The following is a 6,849-nucleotide window of genomic DNA, read 5'->3' on the forward strand; positions in this document are numbered from 1 at the left end:
AGAGTGAAAACACAAGGTACGTTTAATACTACTGTTTTATATAAGTAAACACGTTATCTCCCCAAGGCATTTCCCATCCAATAGGTGTGCTGTGTGTGTATAACCCTTTCTCCTGTCTGTTACTCCCTCTTTCAGCACAAGAACCAGAGGGGGATTCAATGGAGCCTGAATACCTGCACTGAGACCCTCACCCTGCACCCTGAGTCTCAACTCTCTGTGTTTTTCAAGCCTTTCCCTGTTTTTTTGTATTAAACAAAACATTAAGCTTTCCCAATGGTGTGGTTTTCGTTTTGTGAAAAAGTGCAAATGCAGTGTTTGTATATAATTATCACATATTTTGTTGCTGTTGGTCGTGAAATTGCTCCTGCTGACTTGAGCCAGCCATTTTTTCCTCCGCTCTGTGTCAGTGGGGAAGCCGTACATTCGTACTCCTTTCTCTGAGCGATTTGAGCATCCCCAGGCAGCACAGCAAACCATGGTGGCGACTAGGAGGCAGCACAGCAAACCATGGTGGCGACTAGGAGGCAGCACAGCAAACCATGGTGGAGACTAGGAGGCAGCACAGCAAACCATGGTGGCGACTAGGAGGCAGCACAGCAAACCAGGACAACACGGAGGAAAAGGCACCGACAAACTGCATGATATGCTATTCAATGTTTATTGAATTCCATGTATTTGCAATGGATGTTCCTAAAACAACACATTTAACATCATTATTATCATCATCATACTGCTGCTGCTGCTGCTGCTAGTCCTTTGATAGTCACCTGTCGGTCTCCTGTCCTTTCTGAAAGCCATAAAGACGACATTAGTCATTTAGATAACTTGTGTCCTCAATTACCAGGGGATTACTGAAACTACCATGAATTTAAGAAAATGGTAGAAATGAATCCAATCTGAATTTTAAAGCATTACTTTAGATCCCCTCCCTCTAAATGTATCAATAAACATTAGAAAGTGATGCTCCTGACTACCATACAAGTTTAAGAAGATAATATTGGTTTGAAAGAATTCAAAGCTATAAATAAACAGCAACAGGCTCTTTAACCAAGGCACTGTTAGTAACATGTAAACTAGTTGTTCACACTAATCCTAATATTATCACTTAATATTAGCAAATTCGATTTTATTTTTGAAAACATATTGATGTAAATACATACACATATCGATTTGTTGTATAAATATTGCAAATCAAAACCTTTATTCACTAATAATTAACAAAAATCGTAGTTCTATCTCCTGTTATCAATGCATTCACATTGCCCGCCATGAACTTCCGGGGAACGATCCTCGTCTACATGAACCACGTGACGATAACCGTTTTTGGACTTCCGGTGTCGTAACTCTTCTATCTATATGGCGCTGGTAGGGCCCATACAGTGGTGGGGCTCAAGTCAGTATTTGCAATGTAATTACATACACACTCCCCTTGACAGTGAAACGCCACGTGTGAAGTTTAGATTATTGCCCTGTCTCAATCCAAATGAAACTGTATGAAATAAAAAGGCACATTTGTCTTGTAGTAAATAAAAAGGACGACCTGGAGCCAATCCTGCAATTTCCCCACAGGTGAAAGAGTTGACATGCTGAAAACCCAACCCCTGCAGGGGGGTCTGGGGGGATTCTCCCCCAGGAGATTTTTTTAAATACTAACATAAAAAATTCACATTCTGGTACTCTCTTAAGAAGAAAAATAAATACATCTATTACTACACGACATATTAAAAAAAAAATGAAAGCCCATTTTAGTTTTTTGTTACTTTGTTCTGAAAGCTGAACCTGCTGCTCCTCACTGAGAGAAGAGGGAAGAGGCTGTGAATTACTTTACATTGTGGATAAGGGTGGATAGCCCCCATTGTTCTGTGTGTCAAAATGAAAGACAGCCCACACACCTATCAATCATCAAACCGTGGGGTCTTATTTCAGGAAGTCCCGACGGAGAATAAATACATCTCTATATACATCGATACAACATTACGTGTTGATAGAAATCAACACGTAATGTTGTATCGATGTATATAGGTGTGAACGCGATAAAAGAGTTCTCATGAACTAAGTTCGCATGAACCTTTGTGGGAAAAGTACCGCAGTGTGAATGCGCCACATGGGACTGACCCGAGCCTAGTTGTTCTGATAGCTCCGCCCCTTCGCTCCAACCCCCCTCCCTCCCCCCCCATCTACAGGTGAAAATTACTTTTGCGACACATTTATCGCAAGAAGTGTAGCAAAAGTCAAGACCGCAGATTCGTCGATTTATACTGCCACAGAGCAGATTCGTCAAGTTGTAATGGCTGATTTGAGAGGTTGTAATAACCAAGTTTCAGTTCTAATGGAAAATATATTTTAAAAATATGTATTTTTCTGCAAGTGAACATTTTATCACTAAGTTTTTTCTACAAGCTACACAACTTTTTTTTTTCTTCTGTGACTTCAAATGTGGTTCACAGTACGTGGATATTTTTATACAAGTGTAAATTTGGTTCACAGTTACGTGGATATTTTATACAAGTGTAAATGTATGCACACAAACTCAGATTTTTTTTCTGAAAGTGCTCACATCGGTTTTACACGCTCTCACATTTTGCACCATATCTACCTACAAACTCAATCACATGCTGGGTATGGTTGTATGGTTACGTGCAACGCAGGTGACCTCTCACTCAGGAAACATATTTTTGTTGATTCATTTGTTTTATAATCACATGGTAAAGTAATAATAATAGAATGAGCTGAAAAGAAAGGATGCAGTTTGGCTGCAGTGGGTGTAATGATATGTGGATGTTTATAAAATAAATGTTTGATAAATCGCTTCATTATAAATAACGTGGACTATAATTGGCTCACTAGTAGTGCACTATTCCCTTCACACAACCTACAGTGGAAGAGAGGAACCTGTTATTCTCTTGCTGAGCTAAGACTTTCAGGCAGACAAGTAGGTCTTTCTGTAGACTCACAGACAGTAGCTTTGTTTCGGTTTTGGTAAAGATTTCAGAGTGGCGGGGTATCCAGGCAGATTCTGTCGGGCTGTATATCCGTACGCCAGCGGAAAATTCCTTCTCTCAGACCCTGCTGTGTAGGAACGTCGATTCTGAGGAGTCGAGGGTTTGCCTGTGAGACTCAGCTCAGGAAATTATCACACGCTTTAAACAACGAAATAAACATTCTCCAGCTAAACAGTCTCCAGCTAGCTGCCTGTGCACAGCAGCAGTGTGACAGCAGGTTAAAGCTCTTTCATGAGAAACGTGAGACGAACTGCGAGGAATCATGTTCGAAAACTTCAGAGAAAGACTCCACATGGTCCAGCAAGATTTCACTACGGGGTTGGTCCTCTTCTCTCATGCCGTTCCGAGCTGCTTTAGCTAGCTGAGATAACCTCCTGCATCTGCATCAGATAGCGTTATGTTAGCTTTACACTTGACATATTGAAACATGTACACTTAATGATACACAAACATCTATGACATGGTTTACACATACCCATGATATGATATGGTATACATATGACATGATATGGTTGATAAGGTTAGCTAACTCCAGCTTTCATTCTGCTGCATCTATTTTCTAAAACTGTACGGTTATTTCATAGCACACATGATTTAATGATTTAAACAGTAGTTTATTGTTGTTAATGTTGCTCGTCACTGCGTTACCAGTCGCAGTGTTACGTGCTAACTGGCTCCGTGCTACTGGAGCTGCTGCTGGAGATCACTCAGCTGACAGTCATGTGATGAGCTGTTAGTCCACATCCAGTCTGCGATACAAGGACTAATAATGATAAATAAAGATGAAAAACAAATGATGCTATTTATTTAAAAGACGCAAAGAAAACAGGAAATGTTATTTGACTCACCGTCTGACTGTCAAAGTCCCTCTTAGTCATAATGTCAAACTCAAGCAGATACATTCATATACATACTTGAGTGTAAAGATAGACCTTCTGCTATTGTGCTATGTGTGGTACCCAGAAGTACTCAGATCATCTACCTAAATAAAAGTAGAAGTACCAGAGTGTAGCAATACTCTGTTACAAGTAATAGTCCTGCATTCAAAATGTTACTCAATAAAAGTACAAAAGTATTAAAGGTCCCATGTCATGGCCATTTCTACTGATCATAATTCCATTGTTGAGGTCTACTAGAATAGATTTATATTGTTCAATGTTTTGTGTGTGTGTGTGTGTGTGTGTGTGTGTGTGTGTGTGTGTGTGTGTGTGTGTGTGTGTGTGTGTGTGTGTGTGTGTGTGTGTGTGTGTGTGTGTGTGTGTGTGTGTGTGTGTGTGTGTGTGACTCTGCAGAGCGGTCACATGCAGAAACACCTTCATAACACACGGGGACGGGTGATAACCGGAAAAGCATCACATGGGACCTTTAACATAAAAATATGCTTAAAGTACTCATTATGCATAATGGTATATGTTTTGATAATAATGATTGATCATGAAAGTGTTCTCAAAGCTGGTGGAGGTGCAGCTAGTCTGAAGTACTTTGTAGACTGCAGGGTAGCTGGTGGAGGAGCAGCTAGTCTGAAGTACTTTGTAGACTGCAGGGTAGCTGGTGGAGGTGCAGCTAGTCTGAAGTACTTTGTAGACTGCAGGGTAGCTGGTGGAGGTGCAGCTAGTCTGAAGTACTTTGTAGACTGCAGGGTAGCTGGTGGAGGTGCAGCTAGTCTGAAGTACTTTGTAGACTGCAGGGTAGCTGGTGGAGGTGCAGCTAGTCTGAAGTACTTTGTAGACTGCAGGGTAGCTGGTGGAGGTGCAGCTAGTCATGAAGTACTTTGTAGACTGCAGGGTAGCTGGTGGAGGAGCAGCTAGTCTGAAGTACTTTGTAGACTGCAGGGTAGCTGGTGGAGGTGCAGCTAGTCTGAAGTACTTTGTAGACTGCAGGGTAGCTGGTGGAGGTGCAGCTAGTCTGAAGTACTTTGTAGACTGCAGGGTAGCTGGTGGAGGTGCAGCTAGTCTGAAGTACTTTGTAGACTGCAGGGTAGCTGGTGGAGGTGCAGCTAGTCTGAAGTACTTTGTAGACTGCAGGGTAGCTGGTGGAGGTGCAGCTAGTCTGAAGTACTTTGTAGACTGCAGGGTAGCTGGTGGAGGAGCAGCTAGTCTGAAGTACTTTGTAGACTGCAGGGTAGCTGGTGGAGGTGCAGCTAGTCTGAAGTACTTTGTAGACTGCAGGGTAGCTGGTGGAGGTGCAGCTAGTCTGAAGTACTTTGTAGACTGCAGGGTAGCTGGTGGAGGTGCAGCTAGTCTGAAGTACTTTGTAGACTGCAGGGTAGCTGGTGGAGGAGCAGCTAGTCTGAAGTACTTTGTAGACTGCAGGGTAGCTGGTGAAGGTGCAGCTAGTCTGAAGTACTTTGTAGACTGCAGGGTAGCTGGTGGAGGTGCAGCTAGTCTGAAGTACTTTGTAGACTGCAGGGTAGCTGGTGGAGGTGCAGCTAGTCTGAAGTACTTTGTAGACTGCAGGGTAGCTGGTGGAGGTGCAGCTAGTCTGAAGTACTTTGTAGACTGCAGGGTAGCTGGTGGAGGTGCAGCTAGTCTGAAGTACTTTGTAGACTGCAGGGTAGCTGGTGGAGGTGCAGCTAGTCTGAAGTACTTTGTAGACTGCAGGGTAGCTGGTGGAGGTGCAGCTAGTCTGAAGTACTTTGTAGACTGCAGGGTAGCTGGTGGAGGTGCAGCTAGTCTGAAGTACTTTGTAGACTGCAGGGTAGCTGGTGGAGGTGCAGCTAGTCTGAAGTACTTTGTAGACTGCAGGGTAGCTGGTGGAGGTGCAGCTAGTCTGAAGTACTTTGTAGACTGCAGGGTAGCTGGTGGAGGTGCAGCTAGTCTGAAGTACTTTGTAGACTGCAGGGTAGCTGGTGGAGGTGCAGCTAGTCTGAAGTACTTTGTAGACTGCAGGGTAGCTGGTGGAGGTGCAGCTAGTCTGAAGTACTTTGTAGACTGCAGGGTAGCTGGTGGAGGTGCAGCTAGTCTGAAGTACTTTGTAGACTGCAGGGTAGCTGGTGGAGGTGCAGCTAGTCTGAAGTACTTTGTAGACTGCAGGGTAGCTGGTGGAGGTGCAGCTAGTCTGAAGTACTTTGTAGGCTGCAGGGTAGCTGGTGGAGGTGCAGCTAGTCTGAAGTACTTTGTAGACTGCAGGGTAGCTGGTGGAGGTGCAGCTAGTCTGAAGTACTTTGTAGACTGCAGGGTAGCTAGTGGATTTACTCCAGGTGGAACTAAAGTCTGATTCAACACTTGGTTATATTTCACATCATTCATCCAGATCTGAGAAGTAACTGAAGGGATTAAATACATGTAGTGGAGGAAAAGTACAGTACTTGAGGAAATGTACTTAGTTACTTTACACCACTGGTGCTACCACATTGAATATAAGTATTTGCACCTTCTAGCAGACCACAGTGGGATGCTGTTGCTCAGAGGCATGTCTTGTATCAAGTGCCACACTCTGATGAGTTGAATGAGAAACACACTGAGTCCATTTTCAATGTTTTTATCTTGGTGTTCAAAGACATGTGTACATCCCTGATTGTCTTCCGGTATCTCCTCTTTCCTCCCTTCAGATTCAAGACCCTTGGAGACAAATCAAGAGACACCAAAGTCAGGAGAAGACCCAGGTGTGTGTGTGTGTGTGTGTGTGTGTGTGTGTGTGTGTGTGTGTGTGTGTGTGTGTGTGTGTGTGTGTGTGTGTGTGTGTGTGTGTGTGTGTGTGGTGTGTGTGTGTGTGTGTGTGTGTGTGTGTGTGTGTGTGTGTGTGTGTGTGTGGTGTGTGTGTGTGTGTGTGTGTGTGTGTGTGTGTGTGTGTGTGTGTGTGGTGTGTGTGTGTGTGTGTGTTGTGTGTGTGTGTGGTGTGTGTGTGT

At 43.6% G+C, this 6,849-nt stretch overlaps 1 long non-coding RNA gene across 1 annotated transcript; it reads right to left on the minus strand.

Moving 5' to 3' along the window:
• Positions 1–639: 639 nt before the first annotated feature.
• Positions 640–3,263, minus strand: LOC139435307 (uncharacterized). Its single transcript, XR_011644580.1, has 2 exons — positions 2,955–3,263; positions 640–787 (listed from the first exon to the last, which is right to left on the minus strand). It is a non-coding gene; the product is annotated as an uncharacterized lncRNA (long non-coding RNA).
• Between the last annotated feature and the right edge of the window lie 3,586 nt (positions 3,264–6,849).

Source organism: Pseudochaenichthys georgianus, chromosome 16 (assembly GCF_902827115.2).
Source record: "Pseudochaenichthys georgianus chromosome 16, fPseGeo1.2, whole genome shotgun sequence".
Classification (NCBI taxonomy): domain Eukaryota; kingdom Metazoa; phylum Chordata; class Actinopteri; order Perciformes; family Channichthyidae; genus Pseudochaenichthys; species Pseudochaenichthys georgianus.